This window comes from Talpa occidentalis, unplaced genomic scaffold, assembly GCF_014898055.3.
Source record: "Talpa occidentalis isolate TD23 unplaced genomic scaffold, MPIMG_talOcc4v2.1 talOcc4.7, whole genome shotgun sequence".
Taxonomy (NCBI): domain Eukaryota; kingdom Metazoa; phylum Chordata; class Mammalia; order Eulipotyphla; family Talpidae; genus Talpa; species Talpa occidentalis.
This window is the reverse complement of record NW_023605083.1, coordinates 110,565,674-110,587,350: the sequence shown is the minus strand read 5'-3', so window position 1 is coordinate 110,587,350 and position 21,677 is coordinate 110,565,674. Positions and strand designations below refer to the sequence as shown.

The 21,677-nt window shown below is 43.5% G+C and overlaps 1 protein-coding gene across 1 annotated transcript in view; it reads left to right on the top strand.

Annotated features, from left to right (window-relative positions):
- The window catches only part of MSI2 (musashi RNA binding protein 2), a 468,006-nt gene that overhangs the window by 9,105 nt on the left and 437,224 nt on the right, over positions 1 to 21,677 (top strand). The window contains exon 2 of the mRNA XM_054688817.1: positions 19,236 to 19,301. The gene's annotated coding sequence lies outside the window, so the exon portion shown is untranslated. The remainder of the gene's footprint in view (positions 1 to 19,235; positions 19,302 to 21,677) is intronic.

Below are 21,677 nucleotides of genomic sequence, written 5' to 3'. Positions count from 1 at the left end.
TGGACAATTTGAATTTCCTCTTAAATAGGCATGCTTCCTTGCTTTAGGCTGTGAAAAGATCAGACACTTATTTCCTGTAGTGATTTGACTGCCAGGAAACATTCAGAATTATGTTTTGGGATAAATGAGGGCTTATTGTGTAACTGGGGTAGCTGTTTTGCTGTCTGCACTGTGTTACCTGGAGAACAAATACCAAGGTCTGTTTGCACTATATTGTTTCAAGCCCGTGGTCTTAGTTTGGCGGTGTGGTTGTTCAGAGGATGAAGCTTCACTAAAAGCTTACCTGACAGAAGTAGCGATGACAGGTGAACGGACTCCACGCCTGCTTTGACATTCTGACTGTGTGGGGAGGTGTGATTGTTCAGGGTCACACAATTCACCCTGTACTGATTGCACCACTGTGATTATTGACCACTAGATGGCGCCACAGCACAAGTTTCTGGAAGTGTCCCATTTTCGCCCCCCGCCGCCCTCCCCCCACAGTGGTTTTCCACCTTTGGTCTTATTCTCAGAATTCATTAGAAATGCAAATTCTCAGGCCCTGATCCAGACCTATTGAATCAGAAACTGTAGTCTTGATGCACATTTAAGTTTGAGAATCACTGCTCTAGAATGTATCCTGTGGTAGCTTGGTAGACTTGAATAGAAAGTCGTGGGATAGAGGGCTAGTTGGAGATGAGTGTTGGCTGGGATGTGGTGGAGGAAGACTAGGGCAGAGGGAGAGTGGAGGTCCCTGGGGAAGAAACAATTCCACCTCATCCACATTTGCACAGGGCTTCTCCAAGGGCTGCTTCTTCGGGTGGGGGGCAGGGGGGACAGCAATTAAGAAACTGGAGACTGGGTGGTGATTTTGCATTTTTCTCTAGTGTAAAACATATCAAATGGTGTCAGCTGGATGGAGGAAAAAGAGGGTTACTGGGGACCCCAACTTTAGGTAAAAGACCTGAGCAGAATTAGAAAGACAGACTGAGCACAGCAGGGAGCCCTCTGCCAGCTTATGTTCCCACTATGGCTGTTTATCCCTGCCTCTTTGGAAATTTCACCAGAGCACCACCATGCTAATGGGCTAAAATTTTGCAACCCTCCCAAGATGATCCAGGAAAATGGATGTTCAGAAGTATAAAAGAAAATTGGGACTAGTTGGAAAAATGACTAGAAATCTTATTTCTATCTTTTCAATTCAACTATCACCTAAGGGAAGGCCAATGTCAGAATGAACTCTTAGATTTTTTTTTTTTTTTGACACAGACAAAAATTCCTTTTGCAGATGGCTACTCAGCCTTCAAAGGGGCAATGCATCATGCAAATATTTTTTTTCTAGCTATGACGTGTAACAGTTTAGTTTGATTTATTTTTGATGTCAGAAACAAAATGGAAAGTTAGTGCTTTAAAAATGAGCGTGGCTGGCTGAATAAATAAATAATATGCTCTTGGCCAGAACCTGCCAGTGCCTCCTTAATTGCCCATTGATTCTTTAATTCTCTGCACTTTAACATCTACAGAAATTAAGAGGCCACAGAGCACAGAGATGTCTTTTGTTAAACAAATTAAGGAAGCCAGGTTTTATAAGGTATAGTTCTTCCTCAGGCTTTGACCTAGCATAAAAACAGGAGGCAAAGTTGCCTGAGGACAAAAGCCAGGTGCTCTGGATGGTTTCTGCTGGAGGATGAGGCACCTCACCTTGTTTTTCCAATCATGAATATTCATGACATGCCTGTGGACCTGAGAGCACTTAGAGCACAGTGACTTAGCAACAGGGGCACTAAGCATCCCTCCTGTCCTTTCCTGGGGTTCCAAAGGTGCCCTGCATAGTTTTCCTCTGAAGATGAGGGTGCCCGTTCAGATCCTGGCAGACTAGCTTTAGTAGACTAAGCCCAAGGTCCTAGAGTCTCCTCCATTTCTTTTAGGGAAAGAAACACTTCTGGAAGGTTCCTTTTATCCCAATTCCGGGCTGGATAAGGGTGCAAGCTAGCCGTTCCCTCAGCTTTGAGGGGCCCTTGATGCCATCCAGAAAGGCTTTCGGTACCCCTGGGCCCCCAGAGCTTCCTAACTTGCTCAGATCTGGCTCACCTCTGACTTCAACTCCAGTTGGTCCTAACTCTGGAAAGTTCTTGTTGTCACATCTCCACGCCTCTACCTGGACAGCCTCCTGGGCTGGCTATCTCCCTTCTTCCTCTGACTCACTGAGGATCCTCCAGGATGTATTTCTGAACCCTTACCCACAGCTACCACCCCCAGGTGTGAGATGGTAGCCCCCCTCATTCCCAGAGCATACCTTCTGCTGTGGCATGACCTCCTAGTATCATGAGTCCCTGGAGGACAAGGCTACATCTGTTATTTCTTTAACTCTAGTATATGAAACAGGACCCAGAACATCACAGGCCCTCAGAGAGATTTGGTGGAATGGACTATTGTGTTTGCCCTCAAGCAGACACAGAAACTCAGTTAACAGGATGAAATGCCCAAATTGGAATTCCATGACTATTTCCTGGGCTTTTGTATTCTAGCCTCTCACAACTCTGGGTTAGGAAGGCCCTTTCTTAGATCCCTGTTAAGCCACATTCAATCACATTCAGACAGAGTTGGAGGAGGTTAAATGAAAAAATACGCTTGCAGAGTGCTTGTCAGGTCCTCGCGCCAGTGGCAGGGAGATTTGGAACAGGTTGTGTGGGATCCTCTGGTGGCTCCAGGTGAGCTCTGGCAGGACAGGTGTGAGGTCATGTGAGGAAAAGGCCATATTCTGTTGGGTTTGAGACCCTTGAATATGATTTATCTCACCGCAAGTGTGTACTTCTAAGACTGAAACCTCTCAGTGTGCAAAGGCGCAGTCGCCATCTGTGGATATCTCCATGTTGGCATATCAGCTGAGAGCTGAGTGAACTCAGGGAAGTTACTTAACCTCTCTGAGCCTCAGTCTGCTCCTCTGTAAAGTAGGGTCAAGAACCATTGTGCCATCTCGATGCCAGGATGCACTTGATAAATATTTTGCTTGCTATTTATGCCCTTCTGCTGCTGCGTGGGTTAGACATGAGACAAGATCTACTTAATGTTTTTCGGCAGGAATCTCTCAAACAGTCCATCTTTATCTGTTTCTGTGGATGCTTGGGTGGGGAAGACTACCCACTCTCTCAGGGTCCAGTAGGGGCCATCATTTCCTTCCCACAGAAGACCCCACCCTCCACTCACCTCCCTGGAATCACCACACAATGCTCTCTCAGCCGTATTATGACTCCAGCGTGATGCCACCATCAAAACACCTGCTGCCCAGGCCTCTGCTCCCAGATGCCCTTTATTACTGAGCTAGACTGGGGTGGGGGTGGGGTGGCAAGATCCGCGCCCGCCCCCCTCCCTCCCCCACCGCCATCCAGCTCAGGGTCCTCAGCTGCCTGCCTTCCGGAACCCTCAGCCGCCTCTCTCCTCTCAGTCCCAATTCCCCTTTCCATCAGCATCTTCATTACATTAGAATTCTCACCCTTCCACTTATCAAATCAGTATCGCACCTGCCTGTCTCTGCCACTGTCAACATCCCTGCTTCTTGCCTCTCCTCCAGCCGGCTCAGGGCCGCTCCTCTCTCTCTGGCAATTATGATTCCTTTCCCAGCTCACAGCGAAAGTCTTTGTTCTTTTCCCTGAACATTCAAGTTAATTTCTACCGACTGTTTATTCAGCCTTTGTACTGGCTGGCTAGCTACTTAAGAAATGCAGCCCTCAGAGGGAGAGAGTGGGGAGGCCAGCAACAGTTTAGGACAGGAAGGAAAGACACTTCAGAGAGAGAGGGGGCGAGGCAGAAATTCTGAGGGCCCCTGGGGATGTGGGCATGTGGAGGGGGAAGACACCCAGGAGGCAGGCTTGCCAGTTCTCAGGCGCTGCTTTTTGGGTCAGTGTCCTGCTGTAGTTTCTTACAATGCAAGTACATATGTATATTTAGGGAGCAGGAAAAAAGCTCTTGTGGCCACAATGATGTGTCTACCTTTTGTTCTGCTGAGCATTTTGGGAGTTAGGAAGAGGTGCTTGGCGGCCAGAATGGTCCTGCTCTGAAGGAGAAGAATTTGGGGTGGAGAAGTTGATTCAAGAGGGAGGAGGAGGAGAAGAGTAGCCAAGAGCAAGGCTGGCTGGGTTGGTGTAGCCGGAGAAACCCCCACCCACAGGGGCCTGAGGAATACCAGGCCATTTTCATCTTTCTGCTGTGAGGTCTGCGCTGACTCCTGGGTATTCACAGAAAATTCATTTTTCTTAGGCATCAGCTTTGTATTTGAGTTGCTTAGAGGGCAGCGGGGCTGGGGAGGTGGAGAAGATGCATGTCTCATTTGTGAACTAGTGGCAGGGGGAAGATAAAGCCACAGCCAGTAGACACAGGGCCGACAGCAGGTTTGGGGGAGCCTGAAAGTCTAGGACTTCAAACTGCTGGGGATTTAGACAAATCTTCGGTAGAACATAAATTGACCCATGGAATGGGGTGGTTGGATCAGCCTTAACCCTTTTGGAACTAAGAGACCCCAGCTGACACCTGGAATTCTCAATATAAACCCACACACAAGCATATACCCCAAATATATAAAAGGTATAGTGCAAAGTCATAATATACAACATATATAAATTACATATGGTATACATAAATTATTTATAAATGTATAAAACATATAATATCAAATAGATTTACATGCGACAAGTAGAATATATGGAAATACACATTATAGCATATAATCATGTATATAAGAGTATGTATAAAATAAAGAATAAGTAGGCTTTAAATATACATACATACATGTATGTGTATATTTTTATATATATATATATATATATAAAAACTTGGGATACAATATGAAGTCACATCTTTCAGTTTTCCTATTCTCATAGTCTCTTAACTTATTCAGAATATTTAATCCATTCACATTTTTCAACTAGTGTGTGTAACTGGTGGCGTGCAGTAAGAGGCACATATGTAGAGTATACAACATGGCTGGTTGTGGCAGAGGAACATGCCTGTGAACCCAGCATCACAGGCAAGATAGTGAACACACTCATCACCCCCAAAAGCTTACTCAAGCCTCTTTGCAGTCCCTTCTGCCCTTCCTCACCTTCCGCAGCCTAAGTTTTTGAGACTTGCCCGTGTCCCCTGTATCATTCCTTTTTATCTCTGAGTTCCATTGAATGACTGTTCCACACTTTATCTGATAGTTGAGTTTAATATTCCAACAAAAACATCTTCAACCCCCAATGCCATGAGTTTTTTTCTCATCCCTGGTTTCCTCTTACTTCTCACGAGCTCCCAGGGCTACGGTGTTCATTTTCTCTAGGGGTCGCCAAGTTCAGAATCTGCTACCAGCACAGAGTCCTACTTGTGTGCTGCTCTGGCTTATGCCCCTGGTGGCTCCATCCTCATGGGCAGCCTCGTGTCCGCACCTTCCTTGTGTCTGTGGTTCCACAGAGAGCCGGGTCAGGAAAGGCCCTGGAGGTCTCCAAGTACAGTGCCCAGGCCAGCCCTACTCATCCAGTTTGCTGCACACCATGTGCATGTGATCACACTCACATGGCTGAATGCTCAGCTCCTGCTGCTGACAGGAGCTCAGTGCTGCCTTGCAGGATCTCCAGCTGTTTCTGGAAGGCTCTGGATTTCCTCCTGGGCAGCTACTAACTGGTTTCTCTCTCTGACTAAGCCACATTGGCCCCCTCGCCTTTCTTCAAGTCCACAAGTTGCGTTTCCACCTCAGGGCCTTTGCATTTGCTGTTCCCTCTGTTTAGAATGCTCTTCCACTGGATGGCTGCTGTTTCCTGATCGAAAATGTCATCCCCACCAACATCATTTCTTCTTTCCCACTTCTGCTTTGTTTTTTCTTTATGCATCATCATCTAAATACCTTGTAGTTTACTTCTCTCTTTTGTTTATCATTGTCTTTCCTCATCAGCATATAAGTTCTGGGCCTCCCTGGTGGCGCAAGGGGTTAAGCACCGCAGTGTGAAGCAATCTGCAGCCTCTGCAGCATGAAGTCAAACCCCGGATGGCCAGGGAGCAACCCACATGGCGAGGCAGACCCATCCTGTCTCGCCCGCTGCTCCCCTCAGCAGTGTATTTCAGTCAGTCTGCTTATTCTGTTCCCCACACTGTCTCTGGTGAATCCTCTCACCCCCTGCATCTCTGGCCTGTACCCCAGCTCTTGTATGCATAAATGAATAAATAAATAAATCTTTTAAAAAAAGAAAGAATATAAGTTCCATGAAGGCAATAATTGTACTCAGTTCATTGGTAGTGCCAGCTCTTAGATGCCTGGTACCTAGCAGGTGCTTCAACGCTTGTCAGAAGCTGGAGTGAGCACCTAGCTCATGTTCATTCTGTTGGAGAAGAGCATCCCAAAGCCCTCCAGGATGAATAGCCAGAGGCAGTTTCAACCTCAAAAGGAGGTGAGGCTCCCTTACTGGGCACTTGGGACATGTGGCTCAATTTAGCACATCCTGAGGGGCCTGACTCCACGCTGGAGCTCTGCACCGGCCTGAAGGAACAACTCCTTCAGGAGCTGTTTGCAACCTTTTTTTTTTTTTAAAGAGTGGATTTCCTCTTTTTTCCCCAAAGAAATCTTCCTGGAATTTCATTGTGCAAGGTAGATAGTCGATATTTTGTTCGTATAAAACTACAAGTTTACACTTAGAACCTTTACATATTAAGTGAGGACGTTGAGATGGATGGAAATACAAATTTGACTAAATGCAATATTGTTTCCTGGATTGAATCCTGAAACAGAAAGAGCTTTAGTGGCGGGGGGAGAGGGGAGAGATGATGAAATCTGAATAAAATCTGGAGTTTACTTAGTAGTAATATACCCATATTGGTTTTTTCATTTTGACAAATGTACCATGGTAATGTACGACAGCAAATATTAGAAGAAAATGAAGCCGGGTGAAGGATATTCAGGAACAGGATTATCTTCACATTTCTGCGAATGTAAAATCACCAGAAGAAAGAGTTTGTTTAAAATTTGTTATTGCATTAGTACATAAAATTTAACAAATAAACCAAAGATACAAATTTGAAATTGTGGATGATAATTATCATCTCCCACAACATATAAATTATTGCAATGTTTTGCTTTAGTTACACAATATTGAAAAAAATCTTGACTCTCAGCTAAGCAGTTGAAAATGGCAGCAGATTTTAACAGCTGCTTGCCTTGCGGTCTCGGGATATGCTCCAATTAAATCGAGGAGGGCGGGAGCAGCCCATTCTGAATATGAGTAAAATAGACATTACGTGTTAGTACAACGCCAGTCTGCAATTGGGCTGACAGTCTGCACAAAGCTCACTGGAGTGTGCATGTTGTATTCCACAGTTTTAAAATAATTTAAAATATTTTTGAAAGGCGAAACTGGAATCAATCATTTGCAGAACTGTGAAGCGTCTTTAAGGACTTGGTCAAGCAAGGCTTGGAACGCATTGGTCTAATCACAGGTTCCCATTTCACAGAGGAAGAAACTGAGGCATGGAGAGGGGATGGGGTTCAGAACAAGCCCAGGTGGTCATATTTCTACTCACACAATTTAGTCCTGTGGGTGGATGTAACTGGATCATTTTTTCTGACTGCTAGATGAAAGGTCATTGAGTGCGTCAGCCTGTCTGTTTTCTTATGGTCATTTATGGTTTTTCCATTTTAAAAGCTCTGATAAACTCTCTTGAATATGTCTCCTAATTCACACATCTCGAACTTCTCTAGGGCATAACCCTAAAGGTGCAGTTGCTGGAACTCAGGGTGTGCATGTCTTCAGCTTCACCAGAAAATATCAGGTTGCTCTCCAAGCAGCAAAGCAGGACTCCCTGCAGCTCCCCAGTGCCACCAGGAGTTGGTATTATCTAATGGAAGGAGGCCATGTCCTCATCTCTCTGGTGTGAGACCTTGGTGGACCTGGGATTGGGTTTAGCCTTGAATCCGTCCTAACTCACCCAAAGGCCTTGCCTCCCCACCCCGACCCACAGCCTGACTATTCTCATTTGTGACATAAGAAGTAAGCCTAGCACAGAGGTTCCTCATCTGAGTATTTTTACTCAAAATTAAAGGGTTCCTCATCTGAGTATTTTGACTCAAAAATAAATTTTACAAACCTCCCCCATAAAACAGATGTACTTTTAGTACTCACTGATTGAGAAAATACAACTCCTAGGCTACTAGAGTTCAGTAATGATTTGCAATGAATTTGTATTTCATTAAACATTGTAATGTAATACATTTTGAAATGGCCATTCATTTATCTGTGATCAACATACTTATTCAGTTAGCCCACAGTGCTTTAAACATATGTGGACACATTCCAATTTATTCATACGTCCCCATCTCTCTACTACTGGAAACAACTGAGCAGGAGGATACTAATGAAAGAAGAAGATAGCATAGTGGCTTCAGAAAGCTCTGGGTTTGAAGTCTGGATTTGCCATTTAGCAGCTGTGGGACCTTGGGCAAGTTGCTTAACTTCCTGGGCCCTAGATTTTTCCTAGGTGTGTGCACATTGCAAAAGGCGCTATTCTGAACTTCATATACCAGCACAATGTGCTTAGAACAGTTCCTGGCACACAAGTGCCCTCGAAATGTTCTCTCTTACTGTTATCTCAGTTAAGCCTCCAGAGTTAAGTCCTGCAGGGGAGTTATACATTTTTCTATTCAATAGATTCTAGTTATACATTTTTTTTCAAGTTACACATTTTTTATTCAAGTTATACATTTTTTTTAATTCAATAGATATTCATTGAACATGATCAAGTTTCAGGTATTGATTAGACTGGCCATATATCAAGGAACAAAACAGTTGCAAGTTTCTGTCTTTATGGAACACACATATGTCCTGATTTTACTCTTAAGGAAGCACAGAGAAGTTAAGTGCCTTTTCTGAGTCCACACAGTGCACAGAGGAAAAAAATAGGACATCATAAGCAAGGTGGTTACTTTGTCTTCTGGCACTTGACATTACCCCCCCAGCCCCCTTCATCTGGGAACTGCTCCTCCCCACACCCAGTCTGTGCATATGCTGTCTGCAGCAGCTGGTCTCCTGACCCTGCACGTGACCCTGGAGCCACGCAGGGAGCATGAGATCCATTCCATGGGTTTTGTACTTGGGACCAGAGGAAGTACAAAGTTTGCCAGTGGAAACCGTTAAGAGGAAAACTCGGGAGCCATGTTTTTGCCCAGATGGAGAGCGTCACTCTGGAGGGAGAAGAGTGCTACTAAGACCCAGAGGGAAGCAGTGGTGTGAGGGGGAGAGAGAAAGAGAGACTGACCTGTTGGTAGTCATCTTCCCAGGCTCAGCTATCCCTGAGACCTGGACACATTCCTCTTCTTGAGTTCCCAGAGACACCCAGTATCGTTACAATAAACTTCACTTCTTTGCTTAAGCTTTCAACCCAAGGAATCCCAATGAATAGAATGGAACATGGCAAGTGCCTATGAGCAACTGCTTTGAGATTCTTTGAGCGCCTGCCATACCCTGGACTTGCTTTTTGGATCTGGAGCAGAGTGTCCTGTCCTTAGATAAGTTTGCAATGGATTCTCTACCTTCAGAGCATGTGGCTGCAACCTAACTCTTAATAAATCAGACGGGAGCTTTCTGCATGGAAAAGTGCCTCAGCCATACATCATTTTTGTTTTCCTCTTGGGGAGAACAACTATACTACAGCAATAACCTGCCACATATATGTCTCAAAGCCCTATTTATATAGCCTTATGGATAAATATATATAAATAGGACTCTGGAATAATAGATTAAAGGATCTGCTCATCCATAGAAGACTTATGGGGCTTTCAGGACCTAATGGCGGCCTGATTCAGTAAGAAAAATAGGTCTCCAGCAGGATATGGCCAAGAATTAGATGAACTTATAGCCTGATAGAAAGCCCACCAGGGAGACAGAGAGGTGGGGAGGATTTGTGAGGAGCCAGAAGCTCTGGCAGAATGAGCCATAGGAGAGAACAAGCAGGGCAGGACTGTGGCAAGTCGTGAATCCTGAACTGTCTTCTCCAGTTCTGCTCCTATTTTGCTGTGTGACCTTGGGTAGGTCATTTGCCTTCTCTGAGCCTCAGTTCCTCATTTATAAATAAGGAATGTGGACTGGCTCACCTCAGCTTTCTCTGTTCTGACATTAAAATTACTCTGAGCTCTATGGTTGCTGCCCCCAGAGAGCAGAGGTTGAAACCTTAGTTAGGTTGAGGTTACCCTAGGCCTTGACCTCATGGGTGTCTGACCTTCTGGAAGCTTCTTCAGGAAGCACCTGAGGAAGTTCAGGAATCAAAGTTCCTGGGGCAGTCTAGATAAAAATAATGATAGCAGGGGCATCCCCTGGTGGCTCAGTGGTTGAGCGCAGGGTTGCGAGGCTGCCCGCAGCCTCTGCAGCGGCAGTTTGATCCCTGGCCACCAGCAAGGGGCCCACAAAAAAATTAATTAATTAATTAATTAATTTTAAAAAATAAAAAAAAAAAAAGGGCCTCCCCGGTGGCGCAGCGGTTGAGCGCTGGGTTGCGAAGCTGCCCGCAGCCTCTGAGGCGCCGGTTCGATCCCCGGCTGCTCCCCGGCCACCAGAGGAGGGTCCCACATGGCGCGCAGACCTCTCCTGCCGCCCGCTGCTCCCCTCAGCAGTGTACTTCGGTCCTTCTGCCTGCCTGCTCTGCTCCCCACTCTGGCTCTGGTGAATTCTCTCACCCTCCCGCGCTTCTGACTGTACCCAGTGCATGTATAAAAACAAAAACAAACAAATAAATAAATAAACAAACAAACATGCCTCTATTAAAAAAAAATAAAAATAAAAATAAAAATAAAAAAAAAGTGAAAAATAATGATAGCTACTATCTACTCTCTTGTTACACTGTATGAATATGACTGGTGCCTTATGCTCCTAATCTGCAGCTGACATTGAGTACCTACTGTGTACCAGGCACTTTATGCATATTTTATGTTTACTTTATGTATACTTTATGTATATTTTCTCCATTCTCACTAGAACCCTGGGAGGTAGATTCCCAGTGTTGGGATTATTATCTCCATTTATAGATGAAGAAGCAGAAAGTATAGAGAGGCCCGTGACTGGTCCCAGGCTACGCACTGGGCAATGAGGGTGTTAAAACACCCTCTGGAGTCTTACTCCAGCATCTGCATGTCTGATCTCTGCTGTGTACTGCCACGTACGAGACTAGGAGCAGACTACAAGAGAATAATTAATGTGTGAATAGCCGCAACCCTTGCAGTTCTCAGACCTGTTAAATTTGGGGGGAGGAATATAGAGAAAAAGTATTCTTGCTGCTCTTCATGTTTCTTTCAGTGTTTCCAAGTCAGTCAATATTTTTTTAAACAAAAGTTTATTTACAAAGGCGACATATAGGACCAAGATAATCTGGTGTCAATCATGCTTCAGTGAACCTCCCTCCACAAATCAAAGATGCCCTGGATAACATGTGATGCTATTGGCTTTTGCAGGACTTGAGACTATTTTTTTGTTCCCTTTGTGGGTTGAAACCAGGCTTTTGTGACTTGATGAGGACACATTTCTCCTGAGGTGTAATAATGCAGCTGGTGTTAGACCTACTGCCGAAGAGAGAACATTTGCTATTTTGGAAAAGTTAATCTTGACATTTCTTTCTTTGGCTCCTGCCTGTAGAAAAGGCATCTCTGAGACAGACCAGGCAAGACTGATACCTCAGAAATTCATCCTCAATCATCTTACCGCGAATCATGAAACTTTATTGTGCATGTGTAAGGCTGATTTAATTCTTCTAACACTTTCTGAATGTGTTGCTGTTACTCCCACTTTACAGATAAGGTAAAACTGCTTGGCTGGGGTGCCCAATCAGCAGAGGCAGAGGTGGACTAGAACACACACCCTGGCCTTCACCCCATCCTCAGTACTTCCAGGACCCATCATCAAATTTGTGGGGAAAAATGAAAATATGAGACCCCTTATTCACTAATTATTAAGAATTTCATTAACCAGGGCCTCCCTGGTGGTGCAAGGGGTTGAGCACAGCGCTGTGAAGCTCTCTGCAGCCTCTGCAACGCGAGTTCCATTCCCGGCCAGGGAGCTACCCCACATGGCATAGCAGACCTCTCCTGACTTGCCTGCTGCTCCCCCCAGCAGAGTACTTTGGTCTATCTGCCTCTTCTGTTCCCCGCTGTCTCCTGTGGATCCTCTCACCTCCCACACCTCTGGTCTGTACCCCAGTTCTTGTATGTATAAATAAATAAATCTTTAAAAAAAAGACTTAAAAAAAAAAGAATTTCATTATCAATGGTAGGGCCCCTTTGAGGGGGTCCCTGTGTGACTGCATTGGACACATAACAGACCAGTCCATACTAACCACTTTGGGCAGGTTCCTGGAATTTTCCAGGGCTGTCTGTGAGAGGGACAGAACCACCTCAGCACTGGTGACATACCTTAGGACACCCAAAGCCTGAGGAACAGTACAGAGGCCAGTGGGGTTGGGATGAGTGTCACTAAGCCTCTGGGTCCCAATTCCCTTTTCTTCCTTATGCCAGTCATGTGGCTGTTGCCTGGGGAGACAGTCTGGGAATAGTCATCCAAGAATGACTAATGAGGAGTTTCTCTCTACGGGCAGTCATGCCTTTCAGAGAGAGGGTGCTGCTTCGTGGGTAAACAGATGGGGTTTCCTGAACTGAGGCTTCTGGGCCAAGGTGGACATGGCATCCTCACTTCCTGGGGAGTAGCCCCTGAAGACAGATCAGGAGACATTTTCATTAGGTCTCCAGGGTGCCTTGAGCTTCAACACAGGCAGGTCCAGGACTCACTCTGCCACAGAACAGGAGGCCTGTAGTCTTCAGGGTTTTCTCATATTTTTACGGCCAGGCTTGTCACTCTCCATGAAATGCCAGGAGAAGGAATCTTGGCACTCAACTAACAGTGGTTTACCCTCTTCTTCAGAAATGCCTCTGTGAGTGGTGACGTTGTATACTCATGTCCTGGGGAGCCCTCTGAGCTCCCTTTTTCTCATTTCCTTTGTCACATCATTTCCTATTCTTAGTCGATATGAAGAATCTGCATCTCTCACAAATGGGGGATGATGAGAATATGGACTGCAAAGCAGTGGTGGAAGGGAGGGAGAAGAGGGGAAGAAATATTAAGGATATAGGGTGAATAGACTTGTTTTAGGATTGCCGGGGGTGGGGGGCATGGTGGGGAAGGACAATGGAGGACCACTTTCAGGGTGGGCACCTGGATAATACTCGCAGGTATTTAATTGAGCACCAATTCTGTGTCAGATAGTATATTAAATACACACTGTGCACTAAGCATTTATTTCCCCATTTTATAGATGTAAAAACAGCCTCAGAAAAGCGCTTGCCTCAGGTCACAGAGTTTGTTAATGGTGGATTTGGGGTGGTGACCCAAGTCTGACTGCATCCCTGACACCAGGGGTTCGTAAGCCTTAGTATACATCGGAATCACCTGGATTGTTTATTAAAGTACAGATAGCTGGGCCCTACTCCAAGAGGTGGGTGGGGAGGGCCGAGAACCTGCATTTCTAAAGGTTCCTGAGTGATGCTAATGCATCCAGGGACCACACTTTGGGAACCACTATGTCCCAGTGAATTCGTAGTTCTCGGCCCTGGCTCTGCTATGGAATCACCGGAGCACTTCATCCTAATGCCAGTTGGCTCCCCTCTCTGAAAGTCTGGCTGAATTGGCCTGCAGTGGTCTGTGGACTTGGGTATTCTTTTAAAAAAAGCCCCCTGGGTGTTTCTAATTTGCAGCCAAGGATGAGAACCACTGCTGTAAACTCTGTCAATAGAGAATAGGGAGGAATAGCAGGTTTCTGGAGGAAAATAATGGTCCCTTTTCACTAATATACAGAAACATAATGACTTGTGCTTTCAACTCCATTCCAATCTCCTGCATTATGAGCCAATCTGCTCAGGCCCAGCTAGGTGCTGGTTGGGTTTCCTCTTTGGGCTGGGTGCTTATTCTGTGTGGCTTTTCCAACCACCTAAGTGTGTACTGATTGGAACTAGTCGGTTGGTGGGAAATGGCAAGATGGAAATCCACTGAGAAGCTGATGACAGGTCACCTCCTTGCGACCGGGCATTTTTCTTACAAATAATAATTTGTGGTGATCTCACTTAAGTTTGCAGCAGCATGTTTTGTGACCAAAGTCCTTTGGTCCTAATGATGCAATGGAAATGTATTTGAGATTACTTAAATGGTTATATATAGGTAGGGTTTGCTCAAGCATTTGATGTACTTTTAAGAGGTCTGTATTCAGTTGGATTACCTTTCAAATGTGCTTTTGAAATTGGAATTTGCTGTTCCCAGTTCAGTGCTAAGAAGGAGGAGGCTGCATTGTATAAGCTAAAAGTGATAGCGCTTTTTAGGGGGCTGGTGTTGTTGCTAAGGATGATTAAATCTTACCTGGTGATTAGGAAATAACTGGTAGACTGGTGGCTACTGTCTTAAACTACAATGAGAGTGAAGACAGACAAAAAAGGGAAGTTGAACACCTCAATTCATTGATGATGCTGACCTGATAGAGGAGGAAGAGAGATTGGAATCGTGGGAGGTGGAACCTCAGGCTTGGACCGGAGATGCCATCTACAGTGGGGACTCAAGTCAGCACAAGCCCCACCTGACAAGAATGGCTGGCTGTTCCTCCCATAGGTGTGGGCACATTGCTGCCAATCACCGGCATTTTCAGGAAAGATCAGAAAACAAGATTTTAATCTAAACTCTCCCAATTTAAAAATGCTTGCTTAACTACAATAAATATCGTGTGGGCCAAATAGGTCTGTGGGCTGGGTTCTGACCACATTGGTGGTCTTATCCAACCCCATTTTTTATAGTGGAGGAAACATACCCTAGAGGGTTTACTCAGTTATTGATTTAAATCAAGGCAGTCAGCTCAGCGCTTTCTGCCTTCAAGGTGATTACACTAGTGAGGGAAAGGCAGGGCCTGGTGTGGGCTAAGATGGAGCAGCCCCAGGAGGCAGTGAGGATGGAGAAGGGATGGAGAACGGGTGGCCTCATCTAGCACAGGATCCGGTTGGCCTCCTTCTGGAAGGAGTTCTCCACTGAGTCGTGGCAGAGGAATGGTGTCAGCCAGAGGCTGAAGGGGCACAACTTCAGCAGAAACCCAGATGCATGTATGGTTGGGGAACTGCAAGACATTCTAAGACTGTAAGTCCCGAAACTGAAAGGGCCCAGGCTGGTCGAGCAAAAAGATTTTACAATGGCCAAAACTGTAGTCCCATATCCCAAGATGAGTCCCACTGCGGTGCAGGAAGAAGAGTTAACTGTCTGAGAAGCCGAGTGTGGGACTTAGCCAAGCCCAGAGAAAAGGGTAACAGTGTTAGGTGATAAAGTATAGTTTGGGCTTTTATTTTTTTTTTCTACTTGCTCTGAAATGAGCATTCCAAGCTCTGTCATCATAACCTCTGAAAAGCTGCCTGATTCCTCCGTGGAAATGGCTCATTCTGCTTTTAACAGCTCCCAGGGTTTTGAGTGGATGGATCTTCACATTTCAATAATCAACGTGATTTCCCTTTGGTAACCTTGGCGTTCGTTGCACCTGACTAGAGATGCTTTCTTATTTCAGTTGTGATGCCTTAGGATTTTGTAGGAAAGGAGGAAGAAGAGGAAACAGGCTGTTTTTCTGTGCTATCATGTATTTGGGGGGAGGTCTTTTTTTCCTGCTCATGTCATTACTCTAAGAGGGACGGCCATATCTGGACAGGAATAAAGGGTGTCTCATTTAGGTCCTCTCTGGGTCATTTGTTGACTGGACTGTCTTTGTGACTTCTCTAGGAGTTCACATCCCACTGGTTTGTTTGTTTGCTTATCTATCTATCTATCTATCTATCTATCTATCTATCTATCTATCTATCTATCTATCTATTTATTTTGCTACTGTTTTCATATTCTTGGCACCTGGATAGACTCTGGGATCCAAACTCCATCCCTATTCAAATGAAGCTTAGAGTCTTATGAAATGATCAAAGCCACAATGGGGTTAAAAATGGGGGCCTCAGGATGCACCTTGCAGAAAGTGAAGAGTTCAGTACCTTTTATTGCTGGCAAAACTGATTTCAGTAGAAAACGTCTTGAGGTGTGCCAATTCTTTCTTTGAAATTGAACAGAGAAATTTGAGATTAAATTCACATAACATGAAATTCACTATTAAATCACTTGTAAGTGTACAAGTCAGTGACTTTTAATTTTAATATTGTGTAACCATCACCAGCACATATTCATTAACCCTAAAAGAAATATTCATTAAACAGTCACCCCTGTTTCCTCTTCCCCCCAATCCCTGGCAAGCACTACTTTCTATCTATGGATTTACCTATTCTGGACTTTTCATATAAATGGAATCATACAGTACGTGGCCTTTTCTGTCTGGCTTCTTTCACTTACCTGTTTTCAAGTTTCATCCATGTCATAGTATATATTAGTACATCACTGCTTTTTATGACTGAATAATATTTCATTCTATAGTTACATCACCTTTTGATTATTCATTTATCAGTTGATGGACACATATGTTGTTCTCACCTTTTGGCTACTGTGAATAGTGCAACTATGAACATCTGTGTACTTATTTTTGTTTGAACACTTGTTTTCAGTTCTTTGGAGGATATATTAAGGAGTAAAATTGCAGGGACATAATGGCAATTCCAAATCAATGTTAAACTTTTTCAGAATTTCCAAATTATTTTCTACAGTTTCTAAACCATTTTATATTCAAACCAGCTGTGTATGGCGATTCGGATTTCCCCACATATTCACTAGCACTTGCTATTATTGGCCTTTTCTATTGTTGGCAAAACAATAGAAATCTTTGTTATTTATATATGAAGTGGTATATCGTGGTTTTGTCTTTCATTTCCCTAATGACTAATGAAGTTGAGCAGCTTTTTATGTGCTTGTTGTCCAATTATATATATATTCTTTAGAGAAATGTATATTTAAGTCCTTTGTAAATTTTAAATTGAATTATCTTTTTGTTGTTGAGTTGTAGGAGCTCTTTATATATTCTGGATACTAGATCCTTATTAGATATATGATTTACAAATGTCTCCTCCCATACTGTGTGTTGTCTCTTCCCTTCTTGATATCCTTTGATGCAAAAAATGATTTATTTTAAGAGACTTTAACTTATATGTATTTTCTTTTGTTCCTATGCTTTTGATGTGATATTTAAGAAACTGACATCTAATTCAAGATCACGAAAATTTACATCTATGTTTTCTTCTAAGAGTTTAATAGTTTTGGTTCTTGCATTTAGGTCTTTGACCCATTTTGAATGCATTTTTGTATATGATATGAGGTAGGGATCCAGTTTCATTCTTTTGCATTTCAAATGTTCAAATGTCCCAGCAACATTTGTTGAAAAGACTATTCTTTTTCCACAAGGGCAGTCAGAAGTCAGCTGGTTATACATGCATGTCTGGGTTTATTTCAGGATTCCTAATTTTGTAGTATCCATCTAGATATCTATCCTTATGTGAGCACAATATCAATGTTTGTCATAAGTTTTGAAATTAGAGAGTGTGAGACCTCCGACTTTTTTCTTTTTCAAAGTTGTTAGACTATTCAGTGTCCCTTGCAATTTCATATAAATTTTTAGGGTAAGCTTGTCCATTTCTGCAAAGAGAACAGTTGGAATTTTGGTAGAGATTGTATTGAGCTATAAATCAATTTGGAGAGCATTACCTCTTAACAATACTACGTTTTCCAATCCATGATCACAAAATGTCTTTTCCTTTCCTTAAATGTTTTCTTTAATTTCTTTCAACAACATTTTATCATTTTCAGTATAGAAGTCTCATGCTTCCTTGGTTCACTTTATTCCTAACTTTCTTATTCTTTTTGATGCTATTGTGGATGGAACTATTTCACTTAATTTCCTTTTTGGATTGTTCATTGTTAACATAGAATTATAACTGATTTTTGTATAATGATCCTGCAACTTTGCTGAATTTGTTTATTAGTTCTAATGTTTTGGGGGAGGGATGTGTGAATTCTTTAGGGTTTTCTGATGTAAGATCATATCACTGAGATAGTGTTACTTCTTTCCAGTTTGGATACATTTTGCTCTCTCTTGCCTGATTTTCTGGGCAAGAACTTCTAATACAGAGTTGAATAGGAATAGCAAAAGTGGGCTTCTGTGACTGATGTTTGCATCAGTCTAGGTACAATGTTAGCAGAGGATTTTTTTTTAATAGATGCCCTTAATAATCGTTGAAGAGATTCCCTCTACTCCTAATTTGTTAATTGTTTTTATCATGAAAGGGTGTTGGATTTTTTTTCAATTGATATAATGAACTCAATAGTGAGAAACATATAGGTCTCCCTCCCCCCCCCCCCCCCCCCCCCCGTCCTATTACTGTTGCACTCAGAGTTAGGGCCCTCCCTGGTGGCACAAGGGGGTAAGATGCAACTATGAAGCTCACCACAGCCAGTACACACGAGTTTGATCCCAGCCAGGGAGGTGACCCACATGGCGTAGCAGACCTCTCCTGACTCGCCCACTCCTCCCCTCAGCAGTGTATTTCAGTCAGTCTGCCTGTCCTGTTCTCCACTCTATCTCTGGTGAATCCTCTTAGCCCCCAAAACTCTGTCCTGTACCCCAGTTCTTGTATGTATAAATAAATCTTTAAAAAATATTTATCGAGTTAGTGATATAAATGCCCCTGCTCCAACAACAGCAGAGTGGTACTGGTGCATGTTTTAGCTGCATATTGTATTGTCAGTTGTTATTTCTATAGCATCTGAGGCAGATTGCCCCCAGTTGTTACTGTTCTCTCTCGCAAGGTCCCTTTGGAACAACAACCTTTTGGAAGTAGCTGCCTAAGGGTGCAGGTAGTTGAACCTCCTCAGATCAAACTAGAACTGACAACTCTACAGCAATCCTATGACCTTGACCTCCTACACATTTGGGCTAGATACGCCAGACAATAGATCTTTGCCTTCCAAATGTTCAGGTCTAAATGTTAATGTGAAATCCTAAGTGTATTGTGCATTTAGAAAACTACAAAGAGTTAATTCCCAGAAGTCATTCCTATTAATCTTGGTGTCTGGGAAAAAACTAAATTTGGGACCTCAATTACCTGATCGAGTCCCATGTAGACTCAGCCGGCAGTAATATTGATGAGGATGGCAATCATTTCTCCCACTTGGAGACCCGATTGCAATCCCATCCTAAGCAATCTGTCCTTCAAGTGCATCCGGAAGTGGGCATTATTTTTCTCTTTTCTTTTGTTATAGAGGGAGTTTTTGGTTCCTGAATCTTTAACCCTTAATGCACCATAACACAGCCCTCCTTCACTGAAGGTAAGTAATACCACTAACATTTGAATTGTCTTTCATAACTGAAGAAGCATTTTAATGTGATCTTGTCTCAATCAGTCCTCATCACTGCTCACTAAAGTCTGGCAATGACTGGGTGTCAGCTGAGGAAACTGAGATTGAATTGTCTGTGTTACCCAGTTGATAAGGGTCAGAAAGAAATGGGACTCAGAAACTTGACTTTCTTCCTCAAAGTTGTGCTTGATTCTCTAGGCTGATAGGCTACACAGAGCTTCCTTAAACAGGTACATATGTTTTCAAAGGACTAGACCCAAAAGACTGAGTCTTTTCCTTCATTCAGCAATTTGTGGGGGTGACAAAGGACAAGCCTGGAAGATTGTGTGGGAGAGCTGAGAAAGTTCCACACATGAAAACGCTAAGAGGGGAAGGGAGTGGGCCCCTTCAGCAGGTTAGAACAATGCTGCCATATAAAACCACCATCTCCACCTCTCAAGCTGTGGTTTGCACACCAGACCTCCATTTATCTACATTTCCCCTAGTCAGCTATCCCTCTGGACAGTTAATGGTGACATATTTTTGATCCCAAGCCACCTGGTACACATCTGGTCACCTGCTTGTGAGACTGCAGAGAATGTGAATTCCTCTGAGTAGGTGCTAAGTAAAATGAGTTGTGGAAGCAAATCCTCATCAGAAAAAGTCAAGCAATGATGACGAAGTCCATGCACCTAAGAAAAAACTAGAAGGAGTCTTCTCTAGGTCACATCCCTTTCACTAGCACCATCTGGCAACTGTCACCCTAAGGAAGAGGCTCCCTGTTTTGTGAAGAGAGATGTGTACTACCTTTCCCTCTTTGTCTTTTGTCATTGAGCAGAGGGAAAGCCATTCGTTCATTTATTCCTTTGCATTTAATCCTATATTCCTTTATTCAGCAGTAGATAGGTGTTAAGCACCTACTGTGTGTTGGGGGCTATGCTGAAGGCTGGGGATACAACAGTGAACAAGCTAGACATGGCCTTTGCCTTCATGAAGGTTGAAGTCTAGTAGGGAAAGAAACAGAAAATAAAATAAACAAAAAATTACAAATAAAGACCCTTGATTTGTAAAGTACCAGGAGCAAAATAAATAAGACCTTTTTGCTAATGAACAATATGGGAAGAATTAATTGGATTCAGTGGTTGGAAAGATATCTCTTTGAGGTTGTGACACATAAGTTCTGCTTTAAACATAAGAAGAAATCTTGGAGCAGAGAAAAAGTTTAGAGGCAGCAGAGTTTCCATGGAAAACATAAGGAACAGCACATAGAAAGACATCGTGGTAGCTAAGAGGTTAGTGCCTTCAAGAAAATGAAAGAAACACAGTGTGGTTCATGTGGGGAGGATGGGGGATGGGAAGTGGGTAAATATATAAATTTATAAAACAAGTTATTTACAGTTACTCTACATTACAATTAATAGCAATGATGAGGGCCTCCCTGGTGGTGCAGGCGGTTGAGCGCAGGGCTGTGAAGCTGTCCACAGCCTCTGCAGTGTGGGATCAATCCTCGCCAGCCTCGGAGCAATCCACAGGGTGCAGCAGACATCTCCTGTCTTGCCCGCTACTCCCCTCAGCAGTGTATTTCAGTCCGTCTGCCTGTTCTGTTCCCCGCTCTGTCTCTGGTGAATCCTCTCACCCTCCCGCACATCTGGCCTGTACCCCGGTCCTTGTATAAATAAAATCTTTAAAAAAAAAATCCAGGCCTCCCTGGTGGAGCAGGCAGTTGAACACCGCACTGTGAAGCTGTCCACAGCCTCTGCAGCGCGGGTTCAATCCTGGTCGGCTGGCAAGAATCCCTCATGGTGCAGCAGACCTCTCCTGTCTCACCCGCTGCTCCCCTCAGCAGTGTGTTTCGTCAGTCTGCCTGTTCTGTTCCTCACTCTGTCTCTGGTGAATCCTCTCACCCTCCCACACATCTGGCCTGTACCCCGGTTCTTGTATAAATAAATAAATCTTTTTCAAAAAATAAATAATTAAAAAATCCAAACCTTATTAAAAAAATAGCAGTGATGACTATAATTAATAATGTTGCATTATTATTTGAAAGTTGTTAAGAGAGAGTAGATCTTAAACATTCTCATTGTAAGGAAAAAAATGCAACTATGTAGGGTGACCAATGTTACTATACTTGTAATAGTGATTCCTCAATACATACAAATATTGAATCATTATGTTGTACACCTGAAACTAATATAATATGTCACTTATATCTCATTAAGAAGTAGTTCAAATGGTAACTCGAGTTATTTATATGGTATATAAAAATATGTTTATATTTGTATGTAAGTATACCAATATATCTACATAGGTATATATACCACGGGAAAAAAACCACAACCAAATGCAAAAATATGGAGAAAAAACCCA